This window comes from Thalassophryne amazonica, chromosome 9 (assembly GCF_902500255.1).
Source record: "Thalassophryne amazonica chromosome 9, fThaAma1.1, whole genome shotgun sequence".
Classification (NCBI taxonomy): domain Eukaryota; kingdom Metazoa; phylum Chordata; class Actinopteri; order Batrachoidiformes; family Batrachoididae; genus Thalassophryne; species Thalassophryne amazonica.
This window is the reverse complement of record NC_047111.1, coordinates 107858090-107874444: the sequence shown is the minus strand read 5'-3', so window position 1 is coordinate 107874444 and position 16355 is coordinate 107858090. Positions and strand designations below refer to the sequence as shown.

The following is a 16355-nucleotide window of genomic DNA, read 5'->3' as shown; positions in this document are numbered from 1 at the left end:
ACATTGTTTTTGCAAAGTTACACACCGATTCAATGTTAATTTTAGTGACCTCCGATTGGCGTAACCGGGTGTCATTACTGCCGACGTGAATTACAATCTTACCAAATTTACGCTTAGCCTTAGCCAGCAGTTTCAAATTTCCTTCAGTGTCGCCTGCTCTGGCCCACGGAAGACAACTGACTATGGTTGCTGGTGTCGCTAACTTCACATTTCTCAAAACAGAGTCGCCAGTAACCAGAGTTTGATCCTCGGCGGGTGTGTCGCCGAGTGGGGAAAAACGGTTAGAAATGTGAACGAGTTGGCGGTGTACACGGGGCTTCTGTTTAGAACTACGCTTCCTCCTCACAGTCACCCAGTCGGCCTGCTTTCCCGGCTGCTCGGGATCTGCCAGAGGGAAACTAATGGCGGCTAAGCTACCTTGGTCCGCACCGACTACAGGGGCCTGGCTAGCTGTAGAATTTTCCACGGTGCGGAGCCGAGTCTCCAATTCGCCCAGCCTGTCCTCCAAAGCTACGAATAAGCTACACTTATTACAAGTACCGTTACTGCTAAAGGAGGCTGAGGAATAACTAAACATTTCACACCCAGAGCAGAAAAGTGCAGGAGAGACAGGAGAAGCCGCCATGCTAAACCAGCTAAGAGCTAGTAGCTGCGCTAAGCTAGCGGATTCCTAAAAACACACAAAGTGAATAATGTGTAAATAATTTAGAGGTGATTCAGCAGAGGGAGTGCTTTAGTTAAGGCACGTGAAGATTACACTGTGAAGCAAATCGTTATCTAGTTATGGGGTGAAAACAGCAAGAATGGTCTAGTGGTTAAGCAGTGGCTTTGAAATCAGAGAATCTTTGGTTCAAACTCGCATCTGGTTGGAAAAATTACTCAGGGCCCTTGGGCAAGGTCCTTAAATCCCAAATTGCTCTCAATGTGTAGTGAGTGCTTTGCATGGCAGCACCCTGACATCAGTGTGTGTGTGTGTGTGTGTTTGTGTGTGTGTGTGTGAATGCGAGGCATTATTGTAAAGCGCTTTGAGCTTCTGATAGAGATGGAAAACATGCTATATAAATGCAGTCCATTTGCCATTGACCAAGAATGGTGACAAAGGTCAGTTTCAGTTTGTACAGGAGTCAAAAATTAAAGTTGCTCTAATTTTGATAAAAAGTAATGCAAATTATTGTTTAAGAGAGTTTCAAAAAGGAATCAGTTGCACCATAGGTCATGCTTAGTTATCACGTAACATATGTCACATGTCATAGAATCCAATGGACGTCAACCTTGTTTGACATTTACGTTGGAGACCAAACATTCAACACAGTCAAAACTATTCTATTTATTCATCCTATTAGCTCAACCAATAATTCTGCATCACTTTTTACCAAAATTGCCACAACTTTAATTTTTGTCCCCTGTACAAACTGAAACTGACCTTTGTCTTCATTCTCGCTGTTTTTATTGCATAACTCCAGAACATTCAGTCACAGATAGTCCAAACTATACCTTTTTGGAATCTTTACGATCAGACAAATAATGTGGTGTAGTTTTCTATATGATTGGAGCAGTTTTTAATTTTGACCCCTGTGTAATTCTTCAGTTGACCCCTACCTGGCTGCTTATTGAAAAATCAAATGGCCAATCGGTTTTTACAAAAGAGTAATGTATGCCACATTTGGTGCTTCTTTCACTATTTGAAAGATTCCTCTGTAAATATTCTGTTATCTGCTGCACTATCAGTGAAACGAAGGCAGTATTATGTGTGTGAAGTCTGCGGGTCTGATGTGGGGTGAGGGGGAGCTGGCCCCACAGATTGAAGCATGCAGTTTCCCTCTCACTCACTCACACATGCAGACACACACACACTGCATCTGACCTGCGGGTCAAGGTACCACGACTGCGAGCGTTCTCTAACTGGGCCTCTTTGAACGTTTTGCATTCCAGTGCCCGGGGTGGCGGGGTGGGGGGGGTGCAGCCAGGCTTATTAGGAAAAAGGAAGAGACGCAGCGAAAAAGTGATGGAAAGAGCGAGGTGGGGGTAGAATGAAAGTGGAAGGTATTATGCACTTCCTTTCCTTGGGTTCCCTCCCACTCGGCCAGCTGAGGAGTTCCTCGACAAAGCGAAGGAAACGCTGCAAACTTGAACCTGCTTCTCTCCAGCTGCTTCGGCCTCCTAAGCGGCCCATTTGTTTTCTTTCCCTGCTGTTCTCTTCAGGTTTCTCTCTCCCTCCCTCCCTCTGGCTGTCTCTCTCTCTCTCTCTCTCTCTCTCTCTCTTTCTCCCCCTCCCTGTTTCTCTCTGTTTTTCTCTAGGCTGTGTAACAGGATCACTTTGTTTCCGTTGCCTTTTTCCGCGGTGCCGCAGACGGACTGGATTTGGGGAGATACTGACAGGGGTGCACAGCTGCAACGATCCATTCCATCTCCACCAACCAGTCTAATGCCTCCCTCCCTCCCTCTCTCTCTCTCTCTCTCTCTCTCTCTCTCTCTCTCTATCGCTGTGCCTATGGCGCACTCTCTTTCTACCTCTCGGAGGGGTGTGTCAAGGGTGCCATATGGGATCTCAGAAATATGGAAGTGGATCGGAGATAGACGAGAGGAATCTTTCATTCTCTGACTTGGATGTGGGGATCTTTGGGGTAAGTGCTTCTCTTTTACGTTGTAACACTTGTTGGAAGCTCTACTCTTGCAGAAATCTATATACGTTCACATCAGCCGCCGTGACTTTGATCTTGATTCATGAGTTGCCATCAGTTGCATATTTTTCCTTCTGGTTTTGACCAGAACAAAAGAGAATTTGTGTCAGCGGGTTCAAGTTTACATGCAATTTTTAGCGATTAGTTCATGAGCGGGGACGATGAGGGGATCGTTGTGCCTTTGAACGTGAAGTTTTGAGGGTTGAAGGTAGAGCGAGTGGGGAGTCGGAGGCCGGCCCAGGGGGGAAGGGAACTCTGAGGGGTCAAAGAGAAATGGCACTTGGCCCAGACACAGAACAATGCCTCTGAAAACTTTTTTCTTTTTTAAAGTTTCACATGACAGTATTATTGAGAAACGTGTGCACGGCTCAGAGGACGTTCACGTTTCTGCACGTTCATATGTTCAGTTTGTTGTCATTTACTCAGCTGATGAGCTCACACTTTTCCTCAGGTGGTGGTCAGAGATGACTTTGGAGACTTTGAGTGTCAAAATCAAACATCATCATCACAACTCATGCAGCTTGTGTTATTTTGAAGTTGTGTAATTTATTTAAAAAAAAAACACCATAAACTGTATATAAGTGTTAATTTCATTTGGATAAATCGGAGAGAAACTTGTTCCGAAGTCAGTCTGGAATTTTATCAGCTGAGGATGTGTGTGTGTGTCACACCTGGTTTGTGAAAGACTTTGTTTCTAAACCTGATTTATTTCATGATGAGAGATACGTGTTGGAGCGGCTCACTGGTCCTGTTTTAAAACGTGGAGTTATTGCAAACTGATTTTCTCTTTATTCAATCAGCTGTTTTCCTATAAAACAATATTAAATTGATTTAAGTTTGCAGACCGATTTGGACTTAAACTGTTTGTTTCTGTGAAAGATAAACTAGAAAAAGAAAAAGAAGCTCACGTTGACCATATCTGCACGACTAAAACTTTTTACACGGTGTCACAAATGTTTGTAAGATTTAATTACACGATACGTCTTTGCAGAAAGCTCTTTGATATCCACGACGTTAATCCTGGGATAATTTTGGAATCTTTGCACAATCAGCTCTTTTTGAGGGTTTTATTATTATTTTGTTTTGTAATTGTGAGTTATTTCTCAGGTTTGCGACCTCACAACCATCTGGGCCGCCCTATTTTTATTAAACATCTTAGAAACACAGGAATGAAGTGTCTCTGTCCCAAGACAGATACCAGTAAAACTTTTATTTTTAATTGCTGAGTTGTGCCGGTTTGCGTTTATCTTTGGGTTTGGTCCCTGCGCATCACATCGAGATGATTTTTAACAGGTAGGTACGTTTTTGTGGATTTCAATCACCACCACTGCTCTTTTATAAATAAGACAGTTTATGCTGAAGAATCTAGTTCTCTATTTTGGGCATGTGGGTCACAAGCTAACAGAGCATCAGAACAGCACTTTCTTCAGAAGGATGTAAACTGAAGAACAAACACACACACACAGAGAGAGAGAGAGAGAGAGAGAGAGAGAGAGAGATCACTCAGTATCAAGCTTGGCTGAGGTGCTGGAATGAAGTAATAATAAATCGAAAAAAGCCGAGCGCTTCTGCACGCTCAAATGTGTCCAAAAATCTAATTTAATAATGCATGTTTGATCAGAGATCTTCAGTACAAACATCTGGGAGAACATCACTTGGTTAGCCTAAATGCAGAACACCTGTATCTATCAGCAAAACCTGTGCAACTAGGCATCAAGGAAGTTGTAGTCCCATATGGAGTGGACTACAAATATGGTGTAGAGACAGTCAAGAAAGTAATATACAATACTATACAAATAATGAATGTTTATGAGTTCAATGGTACGAATATCTTATTTGGTGAAAGATGGAACATATTGTTGAATGGTACATTCCATCTTTCACCAAGTTAAATACGTTGAAAAAATGTTGCGTTGAAAAAATGAAAAAAAATCATTATTTTATATAACAGCAAAAATATATCCTTGTCATTTAATATTTTTTATTTATTGCATGGACACAGCAGCAAATGGTATGAATAATCCATGTCACATGACATATAACCCACCAATCAAATGACAAGGATCCACTCAGCTGTTATACAGTAACAGCTAACAGCTAAATTGTAACAGAATTAGGTCCTATGTAAACATCAAGCAACTGCCATGGTGAAGAATAGAACATATAAAATCTAATATAGCAAAACAGTCGTGTTGACAGTGTGGCTGTGGTGTTCCTCAGGACTGGATGCAAAAAAAGCTCCTCTTGGCTCACCCAGTTGGTAAGGAGCATCATATTCTCTGGACTATAAGTTGCACCTTTTTTGTATTATGTGATGTTGTGATTTTTGTACTTTGTAGTGTCCTTTTTTATAACTGGCATTTATTCTTTTATGATTAAACATTTTTTGTTTGTTTGTTTGTTTAATGCGTTGATTCTTGGGGAAGCCCTGTATAAGTTGTTGTGGTTTTCTTTGTTGTTGTTGTCTTTGTTGTCGAGTTCATCTCTTGAACTTGAGGCAGTCATGAGTCTGCTGAATTACTTGATGGATAGGGTCCTCTAAGAATGTGAGCAATTCCATGGAGGACCATCTTCTGAAGCTCTTCTATTCTAATGGTCTTGGGGTTCTTTAAGAGCTTTAAAGTATTCCTCCATCGCTTCCATATACTCTTCCCTGGTCCATTTAATTTTCATTTGCCTTTGGTGGCTTTCAGATGGTTCACTTTGAGGTTCCTCTGTGAGGAGTTTCCTTGGTGTGGTGGTCCTCATTTGCTTGTTTGCTGGAGTTTGTTTCAAGAGTAAATTTTTCAATTTCAGCCTGGTTCCCTTCCCTGGATGCGGACCTTGTTCATTGCCACAACAGCTAATGGGGTGTTAAAATTTCTTAATGTTTCACCATCTTTACGTTGTTCGAACGAGCAGTCAACTGACGTCACTGTGACTTTCTCTACTCTGATTGGCTGTCGTCATGTGCTTCACAGCATCCCTCACGCAAGTCGGGGGAAGCTCCCCCACATGATCTATGGCGTTGCAGTCATAGACTGTAGGGGGTCGCTGCCAAAAGTAGCGTCGTCTGTTCGTTTTAAATTTGTGTCTTCAGGGAAAATAATGATTCTTTTTTTTCAGACAGTGTGAATTTTGATCATATTGGCAATGTCATATTATGAATCCCTACTTAAATGCTAATAAATAAAATTATAGTAGTGCTAAAGAAATGTATTTTTATGACTTAAATCTTAAAAAAACCCAGTGGTGATACACCTTTAATGTTTAATTTGTTGTCCACTATATTGATGACTACATTTCCTTGATGCCTCGTTGCACAGGTTTTGCTGATAAATAGACATTCTGCCTTTAGACTCATCAAGTGACCTTCTCCCAGATCTTTGTACTGCTAGACTCACGTATTACCTGTTTATGGCTGACGAAGGTCTCTGACCAAAAGCTTACACTGTTAGATTAGATTTTTGCACAGATTTGAGTGTACAGATGGTTTCTTTGTTCATAAGAATTTAACGAAGTTGGTTGAAGTGTTTGCTGCTTCACATTAGCCACATGACTAATGACTGCATTTCCGCATAATGACTTGCTTTAGTAGGAATGTTGTGTTTTTGGATGTTATCTCATGTTGGCCGTGTTGAGCTGTGCTTTACTGAATGAGAGTGGCGCCGTTTTTGAGTTGAAGGCTGCAGGGCTTGTCGTGCTGATGCTTGCAGAGAAAAGCTTCAACATTTAGGAGAGTCTGTTGTCACAAGTCGATCCACCAGAGCTGCACGAAACCAGATTTGATCATAAATTAGTCGGCAGAATATCTTTATGGTTAAGTGACACCATTTAGTCTGTAAACTATCAAACTACCCATCACATTTCCTTTCAAAGAGATGCTTTTAATTAAATGATTAGTTTTGTTCCTTCAATCCAAAAATCCCAAAGAGTGATTAATTAAATCTAAACCAGTTTAGATTTCCAATGTAAGCAGTTTAAAATGGAGGAATTCAAAAATGTCCAGGATCTGCTTTGAAAACCATTTAAAGTTGCCGAACAACCCCTTAAACGCAGTCTGTCTCTACTAATTTTTTTTTTTAAAGGGAGACTCAAGTATTTTTTAAATCTGGACCCTTTTCATTTATTTATTAGATTTAGGGGATTCAAATTTGTATTCTGGACAAAATTATAATAATTGGTTCAATATGGAATGTTGACACTTTGAAGGGCTAAATATCTGCACAATGGGCAAACCAAACACCTCAAAGTAAACCGCTTCTTCTTGGTGGTCCATACAAAGCAAATGCCGATGGCCTTGGACCTGTTGTAAACACAAGAGTAAGCTTCTTATAAATAATCAAATCATCTGCATTTATTTATTTATCTGTCTGCCTGTTAGCAGGATTACGTCAAAACTACTGCACAGATTTTGATGCAGTTTGCACCCCTGCTAGACATTAGGCAATGGGAAACCCCTCTGAACGTTGGAGGTGATCCAGATTCTAGCTCAAGATTGCACTTTATAGAGGCTTTTAAGGATTAGGTCAAAACTACTTCATGGATTCTCACCAGATTTTCAGCACAGACATTAGGCCATGGAAGACTCCACTGAATTTTGGAAGTGATCTGCATCTGGATCAGGATTTCCCTTTTTAGACTTTTAAGGATTACATCAAAACTACTTCACAGATACGACATCACGATGTAAAACTAAGCTCAGGGAGACACTATTTAGTTTCAACATGTCAACCAAGTACGAACTGATTTAGACAAATATTTATTTCAAATCAAGGCCACAGGCCAAGGTCAAACTATTGGCTCGATGCTTAGGGAATATTTAGAATAGCTATTTTGGAATTGGTTAAAGATACACATATGGTTACTATTTAACACTAATATGAAATCATATATCACCTTTCTATTGGCCATATGACCTGTGACCTTTTGTGAACTTGAAAGTTCTAACTCAGCATCATAACTGTTTAACACAAACAGTTTGGGGCCAACAGAAATTAAACATCATGGAAGGATCGTGTAGTTAGTCACAGATACCATGGTTGAGTCTTGGGCAGAATTTTTTAAATATCAAGATCACACAAAATCATGTATTATGGTATCACTTTATTACAAAGAAATAATTAGTACAAATCTGTGGCAAGTATGTTGCACACCATAAATGTCTCTTCCAGTTATGGATAATATGGCCTGAAATGGCTACTTTCAAGATGTGGAGGCTAAAGCCTAATAGATTATAATTTCAGACAGACCAAATTATAGATCTAGCTTTAAAACTTTTTTATTATTATTATTTCTTGTTTTTTTGTTGTTTTGTTTTTTTGGAATCTTACATATGGCTCAATGTTTTTAAACAGTTTAAACAGTTTTAATGAATCCTTGAAGAAAGATTCAGCATTCTATTATTCTATATAGTTCTATATTGTCACTCTAAGATGAGGATCATATATTAAAATATTAATAGGTAGTTATTTTAGTACTTATATAAGTTTATATAGTTTAACATAATATAATATACTCTGCGACCCAGTCCCAGATAAGCAGTTGAAGATGAGCGAGTGATAATATAGTATACAGTTGTATGTAAAAGTTTGGGCACCCTTAGTGATTTTCATGATTTTCCTTTATAATCATTGATTGTTTGGATCAGCAATTTCAGTTAAATATATCCTATAGCAGACAAACACAGTGATATTTGAGAAATGAAATGAAGTTTATAGGATTTATAGAAAGTGTGCAATAATTCTTTAAACAAAATTAGGCAGGTGCATAAATTTGGGCACCCCAAAAGAAAAAATTCATCAATATTTAGTAGATCCTCCTTTTGCAGAAATAACAGCCTCTAAACACTTCCTTATAGCTTCCAATGAGAGTCTGGATTCTGGTTGAAGGTATTTTGGACCATTCTTCTTTACAAAATGTCTCCAGTTCAGTCAGGTTTGTTGGTTTCCAAGCATGGACAGCCACTTAAAATCACACCACAGATTTTCAATAATATTCAGGTCTGGGGACTGAGATGGCCGTAACAGAATGTTGTACTTGTTCCTCTGCATGAATGCCTTAGTAGATTTTAAGCAGTGTTTAGGTTCGTTGTCATGTTGAAAGATCCAGCCCTGGCGCAACTTCAACTTTGTCACTAATTCATGAACATTGTTCTCAAGAATCTGCTGATATTGACTGGAATCCATGTGACCCTCAACTTTAACAAGATTCCCAGGACCTGCACTGGCCACACAGCCCCACAGCATGATGGAACCGCCTCCAAATTTTACTGTAGGTAGCAAGTGTTTTTCTTGGAATGCTGTTCTTTTTCTGCCATGCATACCACCCCTTGTTATGTCCAAATGACTCAATTTTAGTTTCATCAGTCCACAGCACCTTATTCCAGAATTAAGATGGATTGTCCAAATGTGCTTTAGCATACCCCAAGCAACTCTGTTTGTGGTGTGTACGCAGAAAAGGCTTCCTCTGCATTACAGCATCATACACCATCTCCTTGTGCTAAGTGTGATGTATAGTGAACGATGCACAGAGACACTATCTGCAGCAAGATCATGTTGTAGGTCTTTGGAGCAGGTCTGTGGGTTGACTATGACTGTTCTCACCATCCTTCACTTTAGTTTATCTGAGATTTTTCTTGGCCTGCCACTTTGGGCCTTAACTAGTACTGTGCCTGTGGTCTTCCATTTCCTCACTATGTTCCTCACCGTGGAAACTGACAGCTGAAATCTCTGAGATAGCTTTTTGTATCCTTCCCCTAAACCATGATGTTTTCAGGTCATTTGAGAGTTGTTTTGAGGGTCCCATGTTGCCACTCATTAGAAGAGATGGGAAACATTTGCAAATGGCCACCTTAAACCCACCTTATGGCCACCTTATACCCTTTCTTATGATTGGATTCACCTGTGTAAGGAAATCAATGTTCAATGAGCTTACCAAACCAATTTTGTGTTCCAATATTTAGTGCTAAATGTATTCAAATCAATAAAATGACACGGGTGCCCAAATTTATGCACTTGCTCAATTTTGTTTAAATAATTATTGCGCACTTTCTCTAAATACTAGAAACTTCATTTCACTTCTCAAATATCAGTGTGTTCATTTGCTATATGATATATTTAACTGAAATTTCTGATCCAGACAACCAATGATTTATAAAGGAAAAATCATGAAAATTATCAGGGCTGCCCAAACTGCATCTGTTATTTTGAGTCCTTGTCAGTCCTTGGCGGAGGTCAGAAATCAGGGATTGCTCTTGCTTAGTTTAAATTAATTTTGTATGGAGATGATCCCAACATAGGTATCCAAGTTGTGCATGTTTACTTCAGTAAATGCAAACAAATAAATAAGAAAACAACTTTTAAAATGACTGCTTATACAAATGGCAACTTACCTTTGAGTTTTCTCTGGTTTAATGGTGCCACTCTCTACTAAGTCCATGCAAGCTGATTATCGCAGAAGCAGCATTTCCCTTTACAACAGGAACGAGGACATCAACAACAGACTTGTGTGGACTTATTGGAGAGCGGTGTCACCAAACTGGAAAATCAATCAACTCAATCAACTTTTTTTTTATATAGCACCAAATCACAACAAACAGTTGCCCCAAGGCGCTTTATATTGTAAGGCAAGGCCATACAATAATTATGAAAAACCCCAACGGTCAAAACGACCCCCTGTGAGCAAGCACTTGGCAACAGTGGGAAGGAAAAACTCCCTCTTAACAGGAAGAAACCTCCAGCAGAACCAGGCTCAGGGAGGGGCAGTCTTCTGCTGAGACTGGTTGGGGCTGAGGGAAAGAACCAGGAAAAAGACATGCTGTGGAGGGGGGCAGAGATCGATCACTAATGATTAAATGCGGAGTGATGCATACAGAGCAAAAAGAGAAAGAAACAGTGCATCATGGGAACCCCCCAGCAGTCTACGTCTAAAGCAGCATAACCAAGGGATAGTCCAGGGTCACCCGATCCAGCCCTAACTATAAGCCTTAGCGAAAAGGAAAGTTTTAAGCCTAATCTTAAAAGTAGAGAGGGTATCTGTCTCCCTGATCTGAATTGGGAGCTGGTTCCACAGGAGAGGAGCCTGAAAGCTGAAGGCTCTGCCTCCCATTCTACTCTTACAAACCCTAGGAACTACAAGTAAGCCTGCAGTCTGAGAGCGAAGCGCTCTATTAGGGTGATATGGTACTACGAGGTCCCTAAGATAAGAAGGGACCTGATTATTCAAAACCTTATAAGTAAGAAGAAGAATTTTAAATTCTATTCTAGAATTAACAGGAAGCCAATGAAGAGAGGCCAACACGGGTGAGATATGCTCTCTCCTGCTAGTCCCCGTCAGTACTCTAGCTGCAGCATTTTGAATTAACTGAAGGCTTTTTAGGGAACTTGTAGGACAACCTGATAATAAAGAATTACAATAGTCCAGCCTAGAGGAAATAAATGCATGAATTAGTTTTTCAGCATCACTCTGAGACAAGACCTTTCTGATTTTAGAGATATTGCGTAAATGCAAAAAGGCAGTCCTACATATTTGTTTAATATGCGCTTTGAATGACATATCCTGATCAAAAAATGACTCCAAGATTTTTCACAGTATTACTAGAGGTCAGGGTAATGCCATCCAGAGTAAAGATCTGGTTAGACACCATGTTTCTAAGATTTGTGGGGCCAAGTACAATAACTTCAGTTTTATCTGAGTTTAAAAGCAGGAAATTAGAGGTCATCCATGTCTTTATGTCTGTAAGACAATCCTGCAGTTTAGCTAATTGGTGTGTGTCCTCTGGCTTCATGGATAGATAAAGCTGGGTATCATCTGTTAGGGGTAACCCTAACCCTAACCCTGTCAAAAGATGCACGTGCACCTCCGTTGGGATCCTGTCCATGCTAAGCCCCTTTAAAATATCACTGCAGCAGTTTAATCATCTTTGTTGTGAAAGTCTGCACAAAGCAGTCAAAGGACGTTTAGCTGAAATAAAACAGAAGAGCAACGTTCCCTCACTGAAGTGAAGCTTTTGCTTTTTCACCAGGCACACTGACTCAACAGTAAACTGACCATCCAGGCAGTTGTCGATGATGTAAAATCGACTAATTGTTCCACCTGTAGGGCTGTTCGTTAGTTTATTTGAATCTGATGAAGTCTTCTCCAGAAGTTCTCCTTTATACAGGTGAAGAAATGTTGTCACTTAACCCAGATGACCTTTAGAGCCCATTTTAGCCTCTCTCCACTTCTAGTTATAAATTATCTCATTTGTTGTTTGAAAGCAGTGAAAGGAAAAGCTCACTTAGTCACTGTGATTTATTAGCTGTTAGCGTGCTGCTGCTGCCTTGTGAATGACAGAGGTGCCATTCAGGATGGAAACAGAAAGTCAGAAAGCAGGATCTGGTGTGGCCGCCTCGGGAAGTAGGAGGTGGCCCTTCTTTTTGCCACTTGGCGAAAACACTCCGGTTTTTCTTCCAAGCAAATGTGGACTTTTCCCTGTGATTATGTGTCAGAATGTAATGCATGCAATTCTTACTGTAATTTTCAGCAGCGGAACCAGGTTTTTCTGATGTAGGGGGGCCACTGTCAGCAAAAAGAGCTTTAAAGGATCATAACCAACATTTTGCATATTTGAGCCTAATACATACCATTTGCACATGTGTTAGGTTGCTGGTGACCACTTTCCAAAATGGACAGTTAAGAGCGTCTGTCTGTCTTTTGACTTCTCCTGTTATTGTTCGGGGACACGGATGTAGATGTGATATTTGCCCGATTGAGGTTTCAATTCAATTCAATTCCTGCTCTGTGAGATGTCAACAACATTGAGAAATGCATTGAGATGCTCAGATAATGCTGCAATTTAACCACTGCACACGGATGATGGCATCAACATTGCAAGGTAAAACTCTGGTGAATACATTATCTGTGTTTTTCGGAAATCGGGCCCGATCACGTGGTTTCAGACTTGATCAAAATCGGACGTTGCATCCCGATCAGGAATCCGATATAGATTTTATCCTCATTATTTTGATCAGCGTTATTTCAGGCTCATTATTGCAGATTAATGGGCCTTTCACGCGTCGGAAGCATCAGAGGCGTCACAAATCGGTCTAAAAAGCATTATTTTCAATGAGACGTGTTGCTTTTTAGAGGAATCAGAAGCGTCGCGTCAAAAGCCGAACAAAAGCAACGCTTCTGACGGGAACGCACGTTGCCGCTTTTCGGCAGGCTGATGCAGTCAAAGTTCAACCTAATCTTTTTATTTATTTTATTATTATTATTTTTTATTGAACAAAAGAAAAAACACAAGTTCAACCCAATCCAACTTTCAACGCTCTGAGCTGTGACATAGCTTTGCGCTGTCCAGTAGGAACAATGCGTTGGGCCAAAACATGGAAGACTAGTGGCAGAAACCACCGATCTGTACAAAACAGAAACATGTCACAGGACTGCTCATTTATAGAGCAGTTTTCTGAAGAAAAATACTTGGAAATGTTTTTTGTTGTTGTTGTTTGTTACCTCAAAATTTCTGATTACTGTTTAAAAAAAGTTTAGAACACTTGTAATTAAAATAGCTAAATAAATCAATAAATGGTTCTTTAGAAACATTTCATCGTAAATTAAAACCACCTGTTATTTCAGATTAGATAATTTCTTGTTTAACATAAGGAACCTTGGACATTTATTTTTAGACAAATAAAATAACATGGAAATTTGTACATTTTTTAAGTCTGGTAGATTATTACTTGATTGTTCAAGCTACCTCAAGGAGAAGTGCACTGTTTAAGTGATAAATAATAAAATAAGGTGATTAAAATGAAAATGTTATATATTTAGCATTTGTTCATTGTTCATTTAGTTTTTTAAAGTATTGGATTGGGACTTGGTATCGGCAAATACTCAAAATCAGATGACTCGGAATCGGATCGGGGCCAAAAAAACCTGATCGGGACATCCCTAGTTTTTAGGCATTGTTATGAGTTCAGTGGAACAAATATTTAATTTGGTGACTCGTTTCAAGCTACATTTAACTTCAGACCCACACACATGTTGGTTAGATAAAAACAGCACCCTCTTCTGATTTCCATCATGGATGTGACATTAAGATTCCTGCAACAATGCAGGCATGTCCAAGTGGTGGACAGATGTGCAGTAAGGTCCAGATGTATTTGGACAGCAACACAGTTGTTTTTTTTGTTTGTTTTTTTTGCCTCTGTGCACCACCACAGTGGAGTTGAAATTATGTAATCGATGTATATTTCTAGTGTAGACTTTCAGCTTTATTTCAGTGAGTTTAACAAAAATATTGCATTAACCATTTAGGAATTACATTTTTACAAATATCTGTGCATGTTATTTGTCGTTTTAATGACTGATGTAACTGAAGTCCAAGACACATTCAGTGAGTTTGTATCCATCCTGTGACTTGTCTCAAGTAGATTGGTAGTAAAATTGATTATTTAATCTTTATATTTAGAATGATCTAAATTTGTAATTACATATGGACTCTGCAAATGGAGGAATGGTTTGTTTTTTGTTTAAATTATTTCAATGGCAATGTTTTGTTTGTCTTTCAATTCCAAACTTTATTTTTGGCCCTAAAGTTTGCTGTCACAGGCAGCATGGTGGATTAGTGGTTAGCACTGTTGCCTCACAGCGAGAAGGCCATGGGATTGGTTCCCACCTGTGCCCTTTCTGTGTGGAGTTTGCATGTTCTCCCCGTGTTTGTGTGGGTTTCCTCCAGGTGCTCCGACCTAATCCCACATCCAAAGACATGCAGGTTTGGTAGATTGGAAACTTTAAACTGTCCGTAGGTGTGCGTGCAGGTGTGAATGTGTCTGTTTGTCTACATGTGGCCCTGTGACAGACTGGCGTCCTGTCCAAGGTGGACCCTGCCTCTTGCCCTATGACTGCTGGGATAGGCTCCAGCCCCCTTAATTTCCTCTGCCGACAAAGTTGGCGGAGGAAATTAAGGGTTGTCAAAAAAGATCAAATTTCTTTCATATTTGAGAGTGTTACATAGGATGGTATCCTTTATCGACTGACAAAGTTTGATCTGGACCTGATCCAGATTACAGATTTTGTGGCCATTTAAATTTAACATCGCAAACCCCATTTAATGTATATTTTACATTATATCATAATCAAACATGGCCCAATCACTCATATTTCAAAGGGAGGTGCAGATTGGCACTCAGTATCGCCTGACAAAGTTTGATCCGGATCTGAGCTGGATTGTAGATTTTGTGGACATTTGAATTTAATATTGAAAAGCCCATTTGGTGTACATTTTACATTATATCTTAATCAAATGTGCCCTAATCACTCTCATATTTGAAAGTGAGGTGCAGACTGGCACTCACTATTGCATAATAAAGTTTGATCCGGATCTGATCCGGATTGTGGATTTTATGTACCTTTTAATTTAATATTGAAAAGCCCATTTTGTACATTTTGCATTATATCTCAATCAAAAGTGCCTCAATCACTCTTATTTTTTTTTCTGTTATGGATTTACTTACACCACCAAAATTGGATGGAGGTTCCAGTTTTATGCCTGTTTGTTTGTCTTCCAGTTATCAGTCGGAAACCAAGTGCCAGAAACCAATGACAAATTGTGAATAGCAGAGATAACCAATGTTCTGTGAAAACTCTGAAAAACAATTCAGAAACTGAAAAATATGAAAAAAAAAAAAAAAAACTGACCACATCACACAAAAAACTTTGAGTCAAGTGCATGAACTAAATACATACTCCTGATATTTGATCACATATATTTTATTTTATGAAAAGCCACTTCTATCAGAACTTTGACCTTGAAAATTTTTTGCAAGGTAAAAATTTGTGGAATTGGAAACTAGTGTTGGCGGAGGTTTGCGCTCCGAGTGTGGTGCTCTAGTTGAAGGTGAGTGAGTTTGCTGTCACTGATCTGGCTGGAGATTTTTAGCGCTGCGCTCCAACAGATGGTGCGGCCGTCGTGTGGTTGGTTACCTGCCAGTTTGTGTGCGCTGTCACTCACATAACAGTGGATAGATTTTGATTGTGAGGGAAAACACGGTAAAACTTGTGAGGTGGATCTGGCTGAGATTCAAAAGTGTTTTCTTCAACATTTTCAGTGATGTTTTACTTTAAACTCTGATGGTGAGTATAAAAACATGCCTACGCCAAAAACTGTTCATCTCACAAGCAGTTTGAAAAGCGTAATATCTGTCAATACACGGGTTTATGTTATGTAAAGTGGCATTGATCTGTAGTTGACAAGATGTTTGTCAGTTTGGGGAAACATCTCTCAGAACGGCTGGTAGTTTGCAGACTAACAAAGAACAGTATTAGGAAAGAAAAAGTGATTAAATAATAAAGCTTCCCTATTTGTAGCTTTTTGTGGACGCTTAGGTGGCATTTTTTTTCCATCGCTACAATACGTCTGCTCTTTTCTTAAAATATCTGGGGCACTCTGTGACTTTTTAGACAAAATCAGAACGTGACAAGACATCGAGTTCTACGGCAAATATACGCCAAGAGTAATCTGAAAGATCGATGAGTAATAACACTGTAAACCAAGTTGAGCTTACTCCAATTACACCCTTAAACAGAGTAAAATATTTGAAAGACAGTCACAGTTACTTGAGTACTGCCTTACTCAGCATGATTGAATTACTGTGGTGCACTTAAATTTTGGTGAGTAGGGGGTGGTGGCCAAGTGGTTAATGCGCTTCG

The 16355-nt window shown here is 39.6% G+C and overlaps 1 long non-coding RNA gene across 1 annotated transcript in view; it reads left to right on the top strand.

Moving 5' to 3' along the window:
- Positions 1-2499: 2499 nt before the first annotated feature.
- Positions 2500-16355, top strand: part of LOC117517782 — a 191925-nt gene continuing 178069 nt past the window's right edge. Inside the window, exon 1 of the long non-coding RNA XR_004562829.1 lies at positions 2500-2624. This is a non-coding gene — a long non-coding RNA (uncharacterized LOC117517782). The remainder of the gene's footprint in view (positions 2625-16355) is intronic.